General features: G+C 42.7%; 1 protein-coding gene across 4 annotated transcripts in view; it reads left to right on the top strand.

Annotated features, from left to right (window-relative positions):
* Window positions 1-21700, top strand: part of hspg2 (heparan sulfate proteoglycan 2) — a 95407-nt gene that overhangs the window by 4777 nt on the left and 68930 nt on the right. The gene's annotated exons all lie outside the window — the stretch shown is intronic.

Genomic DNA, 21700 nt, shown 5'->3' on the forward strand with positions numbered 1-21700 from the left:
TGTTTCCAGCCGTGGACCAGCATTTATCCTCATGTACAGGATAACAGGTGAAGCTCCTGTTTGGCCTGGTTCCACTTTAATAATGACTAATTCAACATTTTTTTTATGGAAGGAAATTGAAGTTTTGAGGAGGTAGCAATCAGACCTCTTTGATTACCAAACCTGTCTTTTATTTTCAAAACCATAATGTTTTATTTCGTTTTCTTCAAAAATGCAGAGTGATTAAAGTGCCAGTCCTTTATTTATACATCCTTTCACAAATAAATGACTTACTGAAGTACCCATGAGCAAGTTACCACTTTGTTTTAGACTCTGCTCCTTAATGAACCCTGTGACCCTTTTACCTCTTTGCCGCCACCTAAAGGCTTCCCTGGCAGCGATCATTTAAAACGGCGTGTTGATAAGAGTCACTGGGTTAAATAAATGCCCTTTGGCCCACGTTTCTTTTCTTTTTTTTTTTTAAGCGATCACTCTTCATTCCTGAGCTTCATTATGGAGCTACAGGTGCAAAGAACCAACCAGAGTTCACGGTGAGTTCGCGGGTTGTCTTGAGGATGCTGCACAGACACCACAAGCAATAATAATAATAAAAAAAAGATAAACGGTAATAGTCTGAAATATTTTAGGGTAGCAAATTACATGTCGGATGTTTTGTTTAGTTCATGACTTGTAAGAAGCGTATTGTGGTAATAAGTGATGTTTTGGATATCAGAGAATAAAAGAGGTGAAATGGTTAATCTCAAGTGTTTTTCCCCCATCTTTTGGACTTATTCTGCTCCTGGGGAAACAACGAGCTTTAAATCTTAAAAAGAGTCACTCAGCTTGATAAGAAGAACAAAAGGGGCCTGTAATAGACTGCTACAGATTCTGAAACAGTCTTCTTCAATCTTTTAAAAGCCTTTTTTCCTCTGACTTGCTCTTATTAGAGATTCATTGAAATGCTAAGTTTACTGTATTGCACTTTTCCCTTTGAAGGAGCTCCGTAGTTGTCTGTGCTCCATTGTCTTCGCTTGACTCATTGATGGGAAGTCGCCAATACTTTTTGCCTATAGGAGCTGCCTCATTGTCTTGAATGGACCCTCCCAACTCATGCAGCTACTGTGATGGGGGGGTCGCTGCCCTTTTCACCCAACAGAATAGATTTTTTTTTCTGGGGTACTTAAGTAAGGCGAAGGATTGTTATCCTTTTTTCTTTTAAAACCAGCTTTGACCCTGATGGCCTGCGGGAAAAAAAAAAAATCCCACCCTGGTGTCTTATCAGTGCTGATGATTTCTGGCTGCCTGAGCCCAGACGTGTAGCTGCCCTGCCTCCACTTCCTTTAAATGTGCGGCAAGTCTCTACCTGCGGAAAAAGAAAGGCTTCCAACCTTTGCAGGACTTTGCTGTAATTCAACTAAGCTGCTGTTAAACCCTTAATGTTGGCAGAGGAGGTTCGGCCGGTGGAATTTCGCCGGCTTCGGGGTGTGAACGACTCGGTGAAAACTAAATACAGAGCAAACACCACTTTCAGCTCACTTTTATTTAATTCAGGAGTGTGTTTGTGGGCAGTAGAAAAGCCTGCTGCTCTTCAGGAGCACCGTTAGCTGTAGACTTAACAAATTAAAGGATTTGTTTGTAGTGAGAACCAGAGAGATTAGCTGGAGCTGGCTATTGTTTTTTTTATAATGAACGACGGCAAATCTAAAGATTGTGAAAACTAAATATCAGTTCAATTAGGCTCTTGCCTGTCTTTATAATAACATCATATCTTATTATATCTTTTCCACTTACTCTGGCATTAAACCAAAACATGTCGGACCTTTTCTTCATTGGATTTGGCAGAAACGCCAGCTTTAAGACCTGAACTCGTGTTGTTTACCAGTGAAAACATGATTATGCTACACATGTAAGCTAAGCAGTTACATTACAAAAAGTCTGAATAGACATTTTTCCTTACAATATATGCACAAAACGCTGTTTCCGTATCTCCATTTTTGTTTTTGATGAATCATCAAGATATTAACATTTTAACTTCATACTTGCAGCTTTAACCTTTTAGCACAATATCATGTGCATCAACAGCATATTTAAGGACCCTTTTTCATAATTCTTCATATGAAATGAGTCCAAATACTTAAAAAGTTAGCTAAAGACAATTTTTTTTTTTTTTTTAACTGATTCATCGAGCTAACATTAGCTAGCCAGTTACAGCTGTTAAAATCTGCCTGTGATCGTTTCTCCTGGCAACTTTCACGGTTGCTAGGGAGACATGAGAGACTTCCTTTTCTTCAGACTCTTACTGGTCTTTTGTGTTTCGTCACGCGAGCCTTCGGCCTTTGCATTTCCTGCATTACGTTACCTGTTAGCTTGCTAAATTGTTAGCTCCTGTGGCTTCTAGACACCATCCGTGTTGCGGTTGCCGAGCAACAAAGTTTTTACGACTGAACCACTTCAACGCCTGGCGTAGCATGCACCGCAAATTTAAGACTCCTTGATCTTCCAATGAAATGTATCTATTGTAGCTTTGAAGCTTTCCTTTATTCAGATTCTGTCTGACCTTGCGCTTTTTTGTACTTCGTCGCATGACGGTCGTACATGCGTGAAAACGCCGAGGCGAAGCCAAACGTGACGCTGACACGGCCTCTTCTGGCGGACTGACTAGAATTCGTATCGCAAGCTCTGGAGCGATACTTGGCTGCTTCGTGCAGGTTAATTGTCGTATAAAGTGCTCTTGATACCTTTTTGCACACAGCAGGCTAATAAATGCACCATATTGCTTCTTCTGTGGAGAAGCGTCGATCTCTCGAGTACTCGGCCTTCTCGGTGGCCTGCATGGAGGCTGCAGAGGCCCTCCGGAGAGACGGGAGGTGAGCTGCACCAGTCTGGTCTGTGTTATCATGTCAGCCGTCGTCCCACGAGACATAACAAACCATTTGATATACACACATGGACAAACTCCTGTTCACAGAGGAATTTTCTCTGCCTGTTGTTTTCACCGTCTGTCCTCTCTCGTCTTTCAGCTCACCAGCTTTTACTGTTTTTCTCTCCGTCCTCCCACCTTGTAGCGGTCAACCAGTATTTGTTGTAGGGAACTCCTTCCTCCCGACCGCCTATTGTTTCAGAAAACGAGAGAGGAAATTGTGGCGCGTGATTTCGCTCCGTGCTGAGATACCGTTGGAGCTTCTTTTGCGGTTTACGAGGTTTGCCGGCAGCCGGCCATTGTTTTGGCGCAGCGGCATCTGACGGTCTGAATTTGTCCCCTTGCTGAGTCACCATCCTGCTCGGGAAATGAAACCTGGAATCATCTACAGCACGAGAGGACCCCACTTGCCCCGAAGCAAAGTTTATTCAGGCTTTCCTGTGCGCAGTTCAGATGTCCTCCTCAATATTTGATGAAACAAATAAACCCTGGTGGAGTTGTTGTTTTTTCAACCCCGAGCTCATGTTTTTTTCAGACTAAAATCCATTTTCTCTCTGTTGTGTATTCATCTTGGTAAATCCCCATAATCCTGAGTCACTGTAGTTGTCCTGGATTCATATGTCAACAAGCAATTTTCTTATTTAAACATCTCCCCCGTACCTTGAGCCCTTTTTCTTTTTTTTTTCTTTTTTTAATATAATGGAGTAAAAAAGCAGAGACACTCATGACACGTTTATATTTCCGGCAGAGTGAGATCTCCTTCACTCCCAGAGTCGTGTCAGCCGTTCACAGATCAGAGCTGCAAAGCTGCACAGAAGGTTTTCACAAGTTTTTTTTTTTTTTTTTTTATAACTTGGCAAGTAACACGCTGGAACCGAGGATTAATGAATTCCCCTGGACCTAATTATGCCAAAGTACAAGCCCTCGCTGTTTTTATTTTTCTCTCTCAGCTAGAATGTGACATTTGAATTTCCATCACAGTATGCTTTAACCGAGCAGGACCGTTTTGGTTGGAAATATTTTCCTTCCAGGTTTGCAGCTTTTGAAGATACATGTTCCCTGCCATGAGCCAAACTGCCCTGCAATGAGGGAAAAAAAATAAAAAATCATTTGATTCACACACAAACACACACACACACACACACACACACACACACACACACACATTAGCATACTGCATTTTATTTTTTTTTTAATGAAAAGTGAATATTAATCACAGCAAGCTTTGAACTGATCTTGCACATATGCAGTTTACAATGATACCAAAATATAAAAATGTACCTCTCGTAATTCTTGATAACATCTGAAACAATGAATCCCTGGTTTGATTTGTTAGTGTTCACGGAAAATAAGCTTATTCAGCTGTTTTGGAATAGCAGCTCTCGGACACTTTCATTTAGTCAAAGTAGCTCTCAGAGGGAAAAATAAAAGTCGAAGACTTTTCATCTAAACTCTTAAACTACCGCTCTTAATACAGCACACCTCAGCATGTGGAGAAATCCAAAGCTTCCCAGGCCTATCACACCAAGTTACAGTGGCTGAGCTGTGATTGAGCTGCTGGTTCAGTGAGAAGAAAACAGTCATTCACGAGTTTAGTTTCTCCCACTATACCTCCGTGAAGCTTTGCACTCTTTTTTTTGTTTTACAACTCGGTCTTTCATTTCAATCTCCCTACCAAGAGATGTATGGTTCTTATGAGTCACAGTTGGAGTTTGAGTGGCGGTACATTAGACAGTCAACTCGCCGTGAAAAGATGGAGGAGTGAAAATCAAGCTATTGATAAGAGAGGAATGTGGACCCTGTTGGTGGTTGAGGGTTTGCCTAGATTAAAATCACAGCTTCTTTCTGGAAACCATCACCACCGAACCCTCTGGTTATTTTGAAATGCACTCCTCTTTTGAAGCTGTTCCAGATCGCTCGTCTTGGGGCGAAGCTGAGCGAAGGAGTTCAGATTTGTATCTTTGTTCGTGTAGTGCTTTGCCAATTAAAGACAAAGGAACAGAAAGACGTCTCAACCACCCTGCTGACTAAAGTAGCTTAGCATCCATCGTGCGCATTACAGTCTGTACCTGGCAGGCCTCTTCAAGCTGAAGGTTGGCCTTTTAAGACAGTTGGTAAGGCGAAGGGAATTTCTGTGGTTTTAGGCTAAAGTGGTTGTATATAATTTTCTCTCCACCCAAACCATCTGTTGATTCCCTGCAACGAGGAGTCATCTGAACACTAATCTTTAAAAAGTTTGTTTATGTGCTTTTCGCTGTTGGAGATTAACGATGTCGTACGGAGAAACATATAGAAATCTGTTGGCAAAATACAGTTTTAAAACCCAAAGTTATTTCCTGACGTAGCAGTATTTTATATTCAGTGGAAGCGTGAGTCAGCCTGTGTTCTCAGTTGGAACCAAGCGGCAACCAGCAGTGATGTCACCCGTTGGTTTGTGAACGGCCATTATAAAGCCTCGAATTCGGATTTTGTCCGATGCCATCTTGCAAGTTCGGAGCGATTTGGAGCCGGTAGTGATCATGTGTGGACGAGCTGGAGGGATCTGACTCGATCACGATTGGAGACCCGGCGATACTTTGGGGCTTATTTTCTAGTTAGTGACGGGATTACTTTCCAGAAAACTAATAAGAAGGAGCGACTGCAGCTGACAAAACTGAGATAACTCTTGGAGAAATTTGATCAACTTTTATCAAATTTTATGACTCTTTGGAACCAACCTCTAGTGGCACTCGGTGGTATTGCAGCTGAAGGCACTTCCGCATCGGCCTCATTTTTCAGCCCCCTAAAGCTACGTTTACTTTTTATATACAGTCGATGGTTGAAACATACAGTTCACAGTCAGTAGCTGTCGGCCACCAGCAGTGCCTTTACAATACCGCAAGGCTGAGGACGGAGTAATGGGACAAGCAGCTGTTGAGCATTGCAAGTTTTCTCCTAATCAGTGCACATAATTTCACTTATAGGTCACTTGTAGGTCCATTTCAGATTTCCTTTCTTGATTTCTTTTTATATCCCCTTCAGGTGCATGTATTGGATTTTCTCATCTAAATTAGAGATCTCGGTTGCCCTTGATGTTCTTTCCGTAATCATCAGATACGGTAAAGGCCTCACTTTTTTTTTCATGCAGGCGGCACCTCCAGCCAAGTCTGGCAATTATAGCTTTAAAAGGGGTAATTAAACAGTTCTTCATCTGAAATGAGCGCTCGTGTGATTTATGTGGACTGTGAGCACATAGAGGATGCTCTTTCAGCTATGTCAGGACACCGAGACCCCTGGCCCCTTCTCCTGCCAGGCCCCACCTGCCGAGGCTCTATTATGACCCTGTCATGTGTACAAGGGGGTAGTAGGAGAATGGGGACAGAATTTGGCACCAACACCAGACGGCAGTCAGATTCTCTGGCACAGACTTCAGTCTTGCCTGTGGGCACACGGTTTAACATCAGCCTGTTGTTTCATCAGGGCTTTCTCAGTGCAGGAATCATGGAAAACAAGATTTGGGGGAGATAATAGAAGGACAAGAGCAGCATAGTTTTTTTTTTTTAGAACGGGTCAGCCAGACGAGATTAGGGTCTGATCAGCCCTGGGTGCAATGTCCAGGACAAGGACCTAGCCCTTGTCATATCACATACACACACATAATACAGGCCTGTAGTCTACATAAAAGTTTAATATAACCGTTGTAAATGTCCTGCTGTGGACCTGTTCTGTCTCACTGCCTGATATTTATCAGATTTAATTCCCCAGTAAATTCATCTCGAAAAAAAACACACAAAAAACTTTGCACATTCTTTTCCACACCACTCTTGAATGTCAGCCCTGAAATGTTCAGTGTCAAAAAAAATGCGTTCGGAAGTAGGGGCTTAAAATCTGACTGACATTTTAAAATGTTTTGCATGAATCACCGATTTTTCCACTGGACGGCTGTATGATGAACGTGAGCTATTGAGCTGTGTCTGTAAAACATTTGAAACCATGAAAAACGGTCAGAATACTCACAACATTTATTAAAAACATAAAGGTGTATATGTACATTTTATATTCTAAGTGACAGCATTTATTGTCAGACTTGGCTCATCCTGCTTGACGTTCTGCCTTCTGGGCAGACATACTTGTACTAAAGCTCAGGAATGAGTGTTTGCTGAGGTAAAAACCTTAAAGATCACTTGGCAAATGCAAGCGAATGCAGTTGTAATATGTTCCGTACAAATTTTATTCATGTCCAAAAATATTGTTGTGTGATTGCTGACTGTCTGAGACAGTTTTACTGTGCACTGTCAGAAAGGTCAGAGGGAGTGATGTAACCTCACGGGTGAAAGCTGAGTCTTAAATTATCTTCTTTCTGCCCCCTTTTTTGTCCTGAAAGGTCAGCAGGCTTGTGCCGGCTTGTCCATTAGCACGGCGATGAGTCACAGAGAGAGCAGGCTGCCGTTAGTTTCATTGCCTTCTATCATATACTTGTTCACTTCCCTGATTAACCACCGCAGCTCGCCGTATTTTCACACGGACACACCGGCTCCCCCTCGCCTGTAATTACCTCTTATTATAGTAGGAAATGGATCCCTCACATCTGTTTCCTATGAATGGGCAGGTTGGCCCTCCTGCTTTCTTGTATTATTGCATAAACTCCCGGCAAACAGATGTCGTTGTAGGTGCACAGTCAAATGAAGGCCTGTTGTTGAATTATGAGTGCAGGTGAAATTCGTCTGTCAGCCGCTGAAAGGAAGAAACTCCCAGACTTTGTTTATGGTTGTCAGATGTTGGCCCTCGGGTTTGTTGTGTAGTTGGGTGCGAAGCCAAACACAAATTCTTTAAGTATCTGGTATAGATGTTGAACCTCCTGCGGGGTTTATTTTAAACTGCTCACTCTAGGAGAGAATGCAATCACAAAAATTGTATACGTATTTTATAAGGTTAAACAGTCGGGTTATGATGACATTTTTAGCCTGATTTATAAGATTTTGTATCATTATTATTATTATTTTTTTGCACTTTTGTTTTTATTAGATAGTTGACGTAAAAAAAAAAAAAAACTGAGAGGAAATGTGTAAAAAGAGAGAAGGGGAATGACAGTAAAGGTCACGCCAGTCCAGAATCATTGTTGATCGGGTTTGCGGCTCGATTGTGGCCAATTTATTATGTGTAGTAGTAAAAACAGTAACAAACAGTAACAGTAACAGTAACAAATGGGTTGCAGTGTAGTAATACGGACCTTTGTTCTTAAGTCACACGATAAACTATTAAAATTAAAATGGCCTCATAATAAATGTTAACATTTTGGCACAAACGTTGAAACATACTAAAAGTGATGATGGGTAAAGTCGTGTCAAATAAGGGCTGCTCAGCTGAACCACCTTTTTTAGGTTAACTGCTGACTTTTACGTCCTGCGCCCGGCTAATAGGAGCTTTTTACAAAGCACAGGACCAGCGTCGTTAAAAAGGTGAATGTCTGCAAAGAATGGCCTCAATAAAAGTTGTGTTTCTAATTAGCGTCTCAGGGTTGAAATGATTATTCCTTAGTTCAAACAAACAAACAAAAAAAGAAATAATAAGGTGTTTCATTTCAGCTAATTTGAGGAGAATGAATTTAACTGCATAATGTTGTTTTAGCCATCAGTTATGATAATGATTCATGCAGCAGCTAAGTTGCGGAATATATTGGAACAAAATGCAGATTTGAAACTCAAGAAAGTGGCACAGCAAAAGTCAAATATGTGGTGCTCGAAATTTAGTGATATTAAGCTATACTTTAGCAAGTCAGCTAACCCTCTAACAATAGACTCCTGTTTTTGAACCGTCTAAACGTTTCATATTTTCTAGAACAGTTTAAAGAGTGAAATAAAAGTGGATTAAATAGCTAACAGCCTAATAAGCTTTCACCAGAGTTTATTAGCATTGATTTACTGAAGTCCCACAAATGAACTGATCACCGATGTTACTGCAAAAACCTTTGTAATGAGTTTCCAACACAGGTAATCAGACCGATTTTAATCAAATCTGTAACTTAACCATCACTATACAAACTAATCATTTGTTTTCACTTCATTTGACATCTGAATCAATTGATTTATCTCCATATCTGTTGGGTTGAAGACTAATCTTTCCATTTATTTATTCGATTTATTTAAGTGAACATCACTTTGTTTATAGTTTCCCTGCTTTTCTACCATGGTGATATTCAGTAACTCCTGAATAAAGTAACAGTCCTATGTTCCATATTTGCTGACATACAGTGAACTCCCTGTTGCTGTTTTTGTCTGTTGACGCCGTCGTGACGGTCGTGTTTACATTCAGGTATTGTTACATGCAGGCAGTTTATTTTTGGGGACTATCTGGTGGAGGAAGGAGTAAAGTGAGGTAAAAGGAAGTGTTTAATTTAGCTTAGGGACTTTATCTGGCTCTCTGAGCGTAAAATCCAGCAGGCGTGGTCCCGTCTGGGGGAATTCCTTCCCCCTAAGATCGTGGTGGAAAATGGGACGCCTGTCAAGCATCCTGATATTGTCTTTTATCACACTTAATATTCAGACGTGTGGTTCTGTTTTTTGTTTTTTTTGCCTGTGAGCTGTGTGATCTGGGATCGTACATCTGCTCGTTGCTGTCTGAGGGGCAATTAAACCAGAGGTGCTTGAAATGTGGATGTTTGTGGAGTAATTTTGTGAATATTTCCAAAACAATCATTTTTTTTAATTTTTTGTTGTTGTTTTTTTTTAATCAATCTGGGACTCATGCACCGAAAACCACATCACAACCTGCTGTTCGGTTGTGTGATGGACTGCTGAATGATCCCTGCAGGCAAACAGTCTAGACAGGAAGATTCCCAGCCTTGGTGAATTAATACACCAAAGGTTCTATTGCTGATACAGTCAGTAACTAAATACAGAATGTCACTGCTTTTAAATATGACTCATAGTGAAATGTTTTAGTGGATGTTTTCACTGATTTCAATACAACCATAAAGAAAAAGGATGAAATAAAGAATATTTGTGGCTTTATTTCTGTAAAGTGAACTTTTGAGGGCCGTTTCACTCATGCATGGTCGGATATTGTGAAAAAAATGCCGTTGCAAAAGTACAAATGATGCAAGAAAACTCAAAGAGCTCTCAAGAGCCCCTTGTTGACCTCGGACAAAAGTAATGACGGGACTGTTTATCTCCCATCCAACAGCTTTCCCCTCCAGCCCTCACTCATAACCATATCTTCATCCTGCACTCGCTCTGTTTGCTTATCCAAAGTCTGCTCTGACACTTACGGACGTTTTTTTGGCCGGCTTGGATTTCCATACTTGTTGCTAAAGTTGGAGGCATTGAAACAGCACAAGGAGCTTCTTGTGCGAGTGTTCGACTGGTAAAACAACAGCTGCCAAAACCTGTTAAAAAGTTTTTCCTCGTGAATTCTTTCCATTAACAAGAGGACTTCCTTCTGTCCATCCAATTTAGGTTGAATTCAGGAGGCCACGTTTATGGGCTCCCCAAAGATCGAGAAGTTGGAAAACGGAGAAGATGAAAATGAAACACGAGCCTAATGGGGTGGCCCGTGCTTTCCCAGAGTAACACAAGTTAACTAACCCTATTTATAGGGTTGCGGACGGTGCGGGGGGGGGGGGGTGGGGTTCTAAACGGGCCGAAAAAACAAAGCACTTTACACCTGAAGAAATCCCAGATCCATCTCCTTGAACCAGCCTCCAGGAAATAATCCACTTCTTTGCAAGTGTCATGCCCCTTGATCCCTTTGTCAAGGGGTGACAGGAGGAGTTTGAATCAGGAGTTTAACAATGTGAACGGAGGAGGTGAGAGACAATCAAGAATTGCCGACAAAGTGGGTACCTGATCCCCTCTCTTAGGCCCAACCCGATAATTGACTTGAGGAATGTTCCCATTTCTCTCCTTTAGGGTATCGTTAAGGAAGCAAAGCTGGCTTGGCTTTCTTTTGGTGGGCGGTTAAGATTCGCCTTGATCCTTGGATTCGGCGGGGTGGGGTGTGGGGGGCAGGGGGGGTGCGGGATAAATGACTTCCTTCACCAAACATAGAAGACAACCTGCAGGAAAGTCCCCTGTTAGGCCGAAGCTTTGGGTCACATCTCTGGCTGTGGGTGGATTTGCTTGGAAACATTCGTGTCTATTTTTGGTCATGAAAAATTATACGCTGTCAAAACAAAAATTGCTAAAGCACTTTATTCTAGACAGTAAAAACAAAAACAAAAAAGGCGAAGTGTAACAAAGTTTAAACGGAAAGCTGCCACTGTTAGAGGCTCGCCAATTTGAAGAGATCTTGAGTAAATTTTCGTGGGTGTGCCAGAATACTGAGCCGCAGTTGGCTGGGCCTCATACCACTCACAGCGCTCCCTGAAACATGGCTTTCTTCAGTGTTTATTGGTTCTTGTCCAGTCCTAACCTCAAATGGGGAGGAGAAAGGGAAGGGGCGGGGGGTTGCCAACTACTGCAGCAGACTGCCTTCTGTACTGTACTCTCTGATGACAGATCTGGAAAATGCATGTGTGGCGTTTTACATCGCAGAGAGTTTTTTTTTTTTTTTTACACAAAGGCATCTTTCAAAAATCCTCTCCCAAGTATAATTTGAGTATCGAACACATGAAATAGTCCCCGAACACTTCTGGATGTGGGGAAGGGGCATCGGCGACAGCAAGTCCTTTAAACGTGGTGCCGTAGGTGGCAGGTATGTGCCATCCCCCCCGATCTGTCCTGCAACCCCTCTCCGGCTGCGGGGCCTCTGGGAGGAGGCTGTAATAACACCTGCAGCTCCACTGCTCTTGAGGTATTTTTATCTCCCCCTGGAATTCCTCGTAGATCTCCAGTCTGAATTCACGGGAACTCAGCCGCCGATGGTCCTTGGACGTAGATTCGCACTTGGTCACTTTCGCCGGCATATCCCCGGCATTCGATCACCGTCGGATGTCGTCGCGTACGTGGAACTGATTATTATTATTTATGTATTTTGTGTGTGTTAGGATGATGTTAGCCCGACAAACACACTTCTAGAGCAGAGTTTTCTTTTCACCGTCACCAGTTCTCCCTACGGGGCTCTTCCAAGTCTTGTCCTGAACCAGATGCAACCAAACTAGTGCGGATGACACTGTTTGCACTTTCTCTTCGTGTTGTTGCTGTCAAACACTTGAGATTCTTTCGAGCAGTAAAATGTCTTCCGTGGGAGGTTTTACGGACACTAAACGGAGAGTACCAGTTACTTGACTCTTTGATCTCACAGGTCGCATTCACTGGTTGTGATTTCCAGCATAATCAGAGCGTGCCCTGCAAGCACTATTAGGATAAATTAAAAAATTTAAAAAAAACATCTCACTATAGCAACAGTGGATGATGTTTATGCCTGAAGACGAAGACGAGTTTATCTTTTGCTTACTGAAGTATCAGATGATCCTTTAATGTCTCCTCATGGTGTTATTATGTCTGAGATTTCTTCTTAATTGTTCACTGTAGGCACTGAGACCATGATACTCACATGAATAGTATTTTAATATGGCAATTTTGGTAAATAAAAGATAAGAGAGCCCTTCTCATGCCTGTCTGTGTGGGCTGTGATGAAAGCTAACCTTTCCTTGTTGCCCATGGATATTTTGTGCCGAGTGAAGTGAAGCCAGGCCTCATTTTTGTATATATATATATATTTATTTTTTTCTACCATGTTCTCTTGTCCTCTCCTACTCTTGGCTTTCCAGTAGTGCACAGGTTAGCAAAAACAGCTGTCAGGTGATTTCCCATAAGGAGGATGGGTGCTGGGGGGCTCTTGAAAGGCAGAGAGATAACCTCTGAATACATTCTCTCTTTCCTCTCTGAGGATTTTGTCAACATCGGACCCCACAGTCTTGTTTGCTCTGCAGCGCAGAACATCTGGAGGGCCGTCTTTAATGCTGCAGCCCTATTACGTTTATATTAATGGCATCAACAGCTGAGGAAGAATATTATTTGTTCTCTCAGCCTATCACTTAATTTTGTTCTCGCCTTGGACTTTGAAGTGCAGATGGCGCCCCACAAAGAGTTCTGTTCAGATAACAGCAGCTTTTGTTGTGATATTCTGAGCTCAAAGTGCGTCTTGGGTTCCCCCCCCCCCAAAAAAAAAAAAGACGATTCAAAACTCAACGGTTTGAGGTGCTTAACATGCTGACACTGTTTCGCGTTCCAGAAACTTCACCATGGTGCCGCTGCAAATCCCATTTAATTACGAGATCGCCATCCCAAATAGCCTTGACCTTGGGAACTGCTGGAAAGTGGCTCTACCGAGGTGAAATTACTCCCTACGGCCGGCACGTCTGGAGGGTGTTCTCTCCATGGCAAAAAAAAAAAAAAAAGGGGCCGTAGATCCTCACAATTTCAAGGATCTATTATCGTCAAGAGGCAAATGTTTAATTTCTCCACCGCAGTTCAAATCTGTGCATATGGTGCTACTCCAAAGACCCAATTTGTCTCAGAAAATGGCTGCATAAGCTGCACACTTTTTTTGGTCGACTTAGCCTCCGTTTTCCCACAGTGTAATGATGAACTAATCGAATATGATAGAGGGCCGGAGGGGGTCGGGGGGAATTGGGGGGGGGGGGTGCAGCGAACTGACAGACTGAGCTAGTTCTGGCCAGTGATTATGTGGGACAATGTAAGTGTGGCCAAGTCAACAGGTGGTGTCAGATTAGTTGGTCCTGAGGCGAGAATGAGCGAGCGAGGAAGAGCGGAGGGTAAAATCTGCTGCCATCGTTGGAGGGAAACCAGAGCTTAATCACAGAGCCATCAAACAGCTGCTGCTACTTCCTCTCTAAAGCTTAACCAGCCTGAAAACCTTTAAATCAACTCAGCACAATCTGTCATCATGTCTATAATCAATATTGGAAAAATAATTGCACTTTGCATATTCCCACACAATTTTTTTTTTTTACAGACATTCATGGTCCCAAGAGGATGAAGTCCTCTGACTTTGGTAGTCCTCTGACTTTTCCTCTTGCGCCACACAGAGGTTGGAATTTTAGTCTTTTAAGAGAAATTTCCCACCAACTGTTGTTTGGGACAGTTGGGACAGATATTCATGGTCGCCAGAGGATGAATGCTAATAACTCAGGTCATCCCTTGACTTTACATGTAGCAGCATTGCTCTTTGAATGGCAATCTTGTGTGTTTGTCAGTTTGTCAATCAAACTAAAATACAGTTTGATTGAAAGGAAATTTGGCACTGATATTCAGTGTCCTCAGTGCATTGATTATTATATTCCCACAGTTCTTTTCCATCCTTTTACTGCAGCTGAAGCTCACGTTGATCTTTTATCCTGAGATGTTTTTTTTTGTTGGTCTTTCCGTGTCAGCTAAATGTTCAGGCACCTCAGATCCCCGATCCCTTCTGGGTTCTCCGGTGGGAAGAAAAGCAGACCTCTTAAGTGACACAGCAGCGTTTTCAAAGGGACTCGCTGTTATATATATATATATATATATATATATATATATAAACAGGCCGAGGCTGGCCAAGCCGGAGTTGCTCTTCCCCACGGAGCTGCCACAAGTTTCAGCACCTCGCCTGTCAGCTGTCGTCTGAGGGGGGGGGGGGGGGGACGGCACTGGCCCCCTCGCACCCCTCCGGCAGGTCACTCTCCCAGAAATGTTACCGGAAACACACACGCTATTTACAGACCCTACGAATTACTCTCACGGTGTTTATGTTTAATGTGACACGCAGTTCAGGTGAGCCAGGATTCGATTTGTGTTTCAGCATTCACACTTGTTTTTTTTAAGTTTTTTTTTTTTTGTGTGCCATTTTGCACATCTCTTTGCTGCAAGTTAAGCATTTTAGCTCTGACGTTTTCTACTTATTAGCTTTTAAACATTTGTTGGTATATTTTTCTCACAGTAAGAACACCGTAGCTTTAAGAGCTAAACCTCCAATCTAGTAAACTGGCCTTTTCCCACAAACCACAAAGCCCTATAAAATGAGAATAGGATCATCCCTGGCTGACTGGGGTGTGGATGTGAATGTATGCATTCCTTAATACCTGCATGTGTACATACAGGGTGATTTCTGGGCTTTTGTTGTCTGACGGTGGGGGATGGAGTGTGCTTCAGGTTTTTCCCCACCAAAGGAGCCCTGGCATTGATTCTTGGTGGTCTGTTAATGCGGAGTCCTGCTGGGGCCCCTGCTGGGGCGATAATTGAAAAGATTGTGTTTCTGTGGACGTCAACTGGGCCTTCACGCCTTGGGACGTTTGGGTGGAATGCAGTCACGCTCCATTATCCCATCCACTGTGAAAATACATTACAGTATGGCTTTTATTTACCTGTAAAGTAGCCTGTAGAATTGAATATCCATGCTTAGCGAGGACTTTTGAAGTCCTGCGCTGCCTGCTGAAGTCTTCAAACTTATAAAATCACATAAGACATATAAATGTAAGAACTTGTGAGGCTCTTTTGCGCTCGGATTCCAAGTTTCGTCGTTTTGCTGTGACCGAGGCCGAAAAAAGAGCCATCAGAGATAGCGTTTCATTTGGTGTGAGGCAGGGGTCTCTTGTTTCGCAGCCGGATTACGACTCCTGCTCTCTGTCTGGTCGTGTTGTCGCCAGGCTGTGACCTTTGGCCTGAAATACATTACGGTGACTCAACCCCAGTTTGCAAGTCGTGCTGTTTGGGTCTGATTCAGACACTCGTAAAATACAAAATACATCTAATTGATTTAGTTTCTTTAGTTTTAGCAGTGCAGTGTTTGGCGCACCAGTAAGAATCAGTTGTTCTTGAGAAATTCGACTTAATATGAATCTAATTGTGGTGCCAATATACACACAGCGGTGCACTAAAGCAGGCTACAGTGGAAGCCAAGCCTTGCTTTAATTAGGTGTGATATTAGGTGGTCGATTTTGGCATGTGTTTGCACGTGTACAAAAGTGTAATAATAACAACGGGATTCATGTGTTCACCTTCCAGCAGAACAAGACAGAAAGAATTAGATTTTTTTTTTTTTTTTTAACTTTTAACTGTATCTCTGTAAACATCTTTTCTCACTCTGCGTAGCTACACCGTGTTTACAAGTCTGCACAGGCTGACTGCTTATTTTGACATGCCTCCCTAAACAGTGAATGTCGGTATAAAGAATTACTTTGACATTATCAAGGTGTGGCAGACAGGCGTGGCCTTCCATGCAGATGATGCTGAAACAATATCAGAGGTGATTTAGAGCTCCGTGTTTTCAACTTTTACCACTTGAAGGGGAACTGCAATGATTTTGCACATTCAAGTCCGTTTGCGGGTGTCAGGGAGCGAGACTGCATCTGGGGGCTTTTTGTGGCTCTACAGGGGAGTTGTGCAAAATCTGATGCCACTTGAATCAGCGTTAAAGTGGAAAATCTGTGAGTGGAGAGTTAGAAAAAAGCAAGTTCACAATGGTACATTGCTAGCATGAGACACCAGACACGGGTCGAGGTGCGTTGTGGGTAATGTAGTAGTCAAGTCGTTTTCTTTGGTTCTGCTGCATAAGTTTTGATTGTTTAAAAAAAATAAAAATAAATAATGAGTCAGAAAATGTTGTTGAAGTACTCTTTTAGCATCTTGTTTGAAACGGTCCGTCCAGCGTTTGGAGAGCGTGACGGATCCAGCGTTTATTTCCGAGACCGAGCTGATTGTAAAATGTTCGGCATGGCTGTTGTGTGGGAGAGCGAATGAATAACCTGGGGGAAGATGTCCAGGCAGGCACTCCAAGCATGTGTTCAAAAATGCCCCCCCCCCCCCTTTTCTGCTGGTCCCTTCTTCTGAGAAAACCCGAGCGTATTCGTTGCACCCACGTTATTAGTCATGGAACACTTTGAGAGGACAATACATGGATATTGTGAAAAGACTGTTTGTGTGTTGAATGAAGAGGCTCCTTCCACTTCCTCCCCGTCCAATCACTTTGGATTATATCCCTGTGGAAAATGTCAAAGAGCTGCGGAGAGCAGAAGGGCCTCACTCATCGGGCTCTTTTATCCTGCAGGGGCTCCGGCAGAGGTTTAGTGTCAGAAGTGGCAGTTTGTCAAGTCACCAACCACTCCAAGCATCGGTCCAACACATAGGAAAGTCTGTTTCTCTTCACACAAACATGCACAAAGTTGACCTACTGCCTTAATTCTGTTGTTAAAAAAAACACACACACAGAGGCTCTTGTTCTTTTTCCTACTTTTCTATCATCACTCTTTCACAACACCAGACCGAGCACATCAACAAAAAACAAACAACTCCACATGTGAAGACGTTATATGTGTCAGAGCTGCAGAACACATTGTACTATCAGTGGAATCACGGGAACTAGTTTCCTTCAGACTTAAATAGCTTCTAAGGCCTTTTGCTGTTTGCGTTCGCACTGGCAAAAAAAAAAAAAAAAAAATGATGTAGCACCGCCACTTATTTCTCCAAATGAGGAAATATGATTTTCAGTTTTCTTGATCTGGTTGACATTCACGTACATATTTCACCTGTTTCAAGATCCAAAGAGCATTCGTTCAAGAGGGCCAATTAAAACAAATGGAACGGTCAAATTTCTCATAATTCCATTTAAGATGAATAAACTGATTCACAAAATCAACTCGAAGCCTTATTACGTATCATTTGTGCTGTCAGTTACTGCATTACATGTTAATACAAACTTAACAACACTTGTATTTTTTTTTTTTTTAAACTAAAAGCCCATCGGTGTTATATATGAAGGAAACCCCTCATCAAAGTCACGCTGTATTTCCTCCGATGTGTAGAGGCTCAACTATTGTGTGCCTCCATATGTAGTTCCTATTGTAACAGGGAGAGTACCCAGGCAGAGGTAGGAGCTAAAAAAAAAAAAAAAAAGTCCCACAAAACAGAGTTATAGGAACTTAAAAGGTTCTAAGTTCCCTCGGTATGAACACATAAAAAAGAAGGGGGAACTTCCTCTCGTGGTTTTTAGAACTGTGAAAACGCCTTCCATTTTTTTTTTTTTTTTTTAGTCTTACACCTTCATCCTTGCATCCAAATCTCTGTGTAGAAGTATGAAGATAATTTTAACACTTTCAAGGTGCTGTAATGGACCTGATTTGGTGCGACCCTGCTAACACTCCTTCACCTGCTGCTCAGATAGCGGCGGGTCAAGTATAACGGAGTGCAGGGCTCCTGCAGCTCGGGGCCTCAATGGTGCCTGGCAAGTGCTTCTTCTCAGCCTGCTTCTACCTAAAGGGAAGAGGATGGTGTCGAGCTTTCATCCACTTGATGCCCGCTGCAGTTTACATTCCATTCCTTGTTTAGTACGTCCCGCCACTTCAAGTCTAAGCAGATATTGTTGGTCTTTAAGAGGGAGGGAGAGTAAAAAAATAGGGAGGCGGGATGGGGAGTCACAGAGGTTGGGAATTCATCTTGTGGAGGTTTTCTGCTCGCTGGAAAGGTCACAACTCGGCGTTTGAATCGACTGATTGGAAAGAGCAGTGCTACTCTTTTTTTTTTTTTTTTCCCCCCCAGCTTTCATCCTTCTGTGTTTTCCTATCACACGCTCCGGTGGGGACGAAAGCCGATAGTCTACGTGAGCTCAATAGCTGCTGTCAGTAAACAGTGTAACACATTTTCATGAGAGAGCGTCACTCCTGCGAGACTCTGACTCTTGCATGAGCCCGACCTTATTTCTTCTCTTCTGTCTATGCCTTTAAGATATTTCTCACAGATTGTCCTGCAGCTGCGTCGCTGGGTTTATTAGCCGAGTGGGCGAATCGAGCCCCCTGATGAATTCTTCTCACGCTTCCTCTGAGAGGCTCTGGATGTCACCGACATGTAACCAGGATGAGAATGTTGACGTGTGGGTGTATGATAGTGTGTGTGTGTTTCTGTATCAGACTGTGGGTGTTTGTTTGCATGTGCTACCACATGCCAGCGCGCTTAAGTCGATTTCCATTTTTTGAAATTTGTGCATTTTAAGAATCGCACCAGGTGCACATTTTCAGAGCGCACTGTCGTCTCCAAAATTGTTCTACGTTGTGTTGTTTTGCTCAGATTCATGCAGGTTAATTCAGCATTATGTATACAAAAGTGGACGGAACTTCAGAGCCTGAAAAATGAGGCCGATGCGGAAATGCCTTAAGCTGCAATACCACCGAGTGCCACTCGAGCTCGGCTCCAAAAAGCTTGACGTCACTGTCGGTTGCCGCTTGCTCTTTTAACAGACAAGCAGCAAGAAAATGCCATCTAGCTAACATTTAAGAGGTGGTTAATGCATCATTAGTTACCACTGTTTTCTTTAGTATCAATGTTATAATGCAAAAAACCCAATGATAAAACATGTAACTTGATTTTAAGCGACAGACTCGGCAGCCATTCATCTGTATCGTATGAGATATTCCTTCTTGTTGTGCTACAAATAATATACCAATGGAGAATTTGTAAAGCTTTGAATGGCTTTTATTCAGCATGACATCAACATTGGAATCTAATTGGGTGTTGAAAACCAACGACTGTGAACTCAAGTAAATGGTCTCGTAGTGGAAACGCGCTTTTAGGGTTCAGTGCTTGTTTGGAAGCGGAGATGACAGCAGGTCTCCAGCTGCAAGACTCAACGACAGCTGAACGTTGTTCTGTCTTGAAAGGACCTTGGCTCCGTTTTCTCAGCCTGACTAATCTTTTTCCAGAGTGTTTTACTTTTTCTCCCATCGCTTATCAATTGTTCACGGACCAAAATGCAGTTATTTCCACTGGTCCTGCTAAACAACAGCTGGTTAAACCGAAGGCCTCGCTGGTGTCACCTGTCACTCGTTAACCGTGGGTCCTGTTGTTCTCTGTTTCCGGAGTTTCTACTGCTTCGTCTCACAAGGCAAAGATTGTGTATTGCGAGCAGAGTATAATGCACAAGTAAACGGTGGAATTCCTCTTGGCTGGAATGTTTGTTATTTATGTTTGACGCTTGCTTCTTTCAGAGCGTATGCTTGGGTGCCTTGTGTCACTCGAGCTTGGAGAGCTGGTTTCCCTCTGGGTGGGGTGGAGTTCAAAAGAATTACCACGACCGTCAAGACCTTTATCTCGAGGGAGAGATAACTTTTAACACCACGGACGTGTCTCGACTCCAAGAACGGGAGTAAAGGTCACTCTGGCTTTTTAACCTAGAATTCAATAGCATAGTGCGAAAGCACATTCTTACGTAGTTCCCAACTCACTCTACAAGGAGGCCCGGACTGACATCCTTAAAGAAGTGTAGCTTAACATGTTAGCTTTAACATCAGGTGCAAACACGGACTCATCCGTCAAAGGCCACTCGGCAAGCTTGTGAAGGTTTTTTTTGCCGAGACGGCATCCATCCAGCACATCCCAGATGATACCCCCATCCCAAGGGAGTGGGAAGCAGGAGATGATCGCACCAACGGTCGGCTGGTCGGCACTGCTGAAAAGAATTTGGTTAGTCAGCAGTTTCCTTTTGAAAATGGCCCGGGATTGTTGTTGTAAGGGTGTTCAGTCAGGGGAGAGAGGATTTGGGGGGGATAGATCAAGTTATTTATTAGCTGGAGCCATTTAAATGGGAAAAGTACCCTGACAGAGTTGGGTGGAAATAGGAACTGGCGGGCCATGCCAACTGGAAATGCCAGGGGCGGGCACCCTGCCACAGTCGTATTTAAATTTACAGCCGGAGTCTGGGCAGTCGGGATGATGCTGAGATGGTGAGAGCAGGGATAATAAACCCACACTGTGCTCCGGCCGGGCTGGCACACTGAACTTTATCAAGATGATCAGATATGAGAGCGTCTGGCTGAGCTTTGTGCGTCCTCACTGAGGGTGTGACGCGTCTGTCAAGTGTACGGCACGGGATCTTTTTATTGATGTGATTTTTACTGGGTTTGTGTTGTGTTGCTGTGAGAGAACTGAACACTCATATTTTGTCGTCTTTTTTTTTTTTTTTTAATTCAAAACGAAATGTTAAAACTTGTATTTGTTTTTAGTGAAATGTCTTGACATGTCCTTGGTTGCTATGAAATTTGGCAGAGAAGTGGATTTTTCCCCTCAGGATGAATTGCAATATCTTTTCATCTCGTTAATACATGTAATATTTATTTATGACAAATACATGCAAAATTACCGGCAGCCAAAGCTGTACTTTATTTTTTGTGCAAATTTTCAAATGCTAACGGTGCACATTAAACACATAATAATTAGATTAGATAACCATTAGGCTAATGGTGTGTTCAAACACAAAGCGAATTATTACCGCCGAGCGATGACATACAAAGTCAATGCGAATGTCCACGAATTCGCGTCCGTGCAAGTTGAAATTATTTAACTTGAGCGGCCGAAAATTCGCTTCCCGTTTGGTCTGAAAACACATTAAGACAGTGGACATGTTAACTGTCCTATCGAAGAATAAGTACCATCCAATGTCAGTTTGTTTTTATACTGAAGTTTCATTTCGAGCCCCGGTGCTGTGTATGTTGAGTTTTTTTTTTTTTAAACCTAAATGAAATTTTATCTTGCGTTGATCTCGCTGCATTTCCATCCCCATCCTTCACCTACACTCCCGCCAATGTTCCCTTCTTTTAACACCCTGAATGACACGACGATCACGGTCTGACTTTTGAAGTCCTCTGAGCTGCTGCATTTATTTGAGGTGTTTACTGCTGCTGGAGGTGACATCATGTTTCAGTTATAGACTCTGTCCCGATTCCACAGTGAAGAGCCTGTTGTAAACTAATCATGGTATGCTGGATATTTTGTTTTTATGTGTTCATATGTGGGTCACTGCATCCACTGCGTCCACATTAAGAGGAGAAAAAAAAAACACACTACAGCGAATTGTGTAATTTCTTTGAACATTCGTGCAGTGAAACGACTCTTCATGAACTTT

The sequence above is a fragment of the Brachyistius frenatus genome, unplaced genomic scaffold (genome assembly GCF_029030835.1).
Source record: "Brachyistius frenatus isolate BFR_SWC_R1_liver_20210118 unplaced genomic scaffold, ASM2903083v1 Contig_95, whole genome shotgun sequence".
Classification (NCBI taxonomy): Eukaryota; Metazoa; Chordata; class Actinopteri; family Embiotocidae; genus Brachyistius; species Brachyistius frenatus.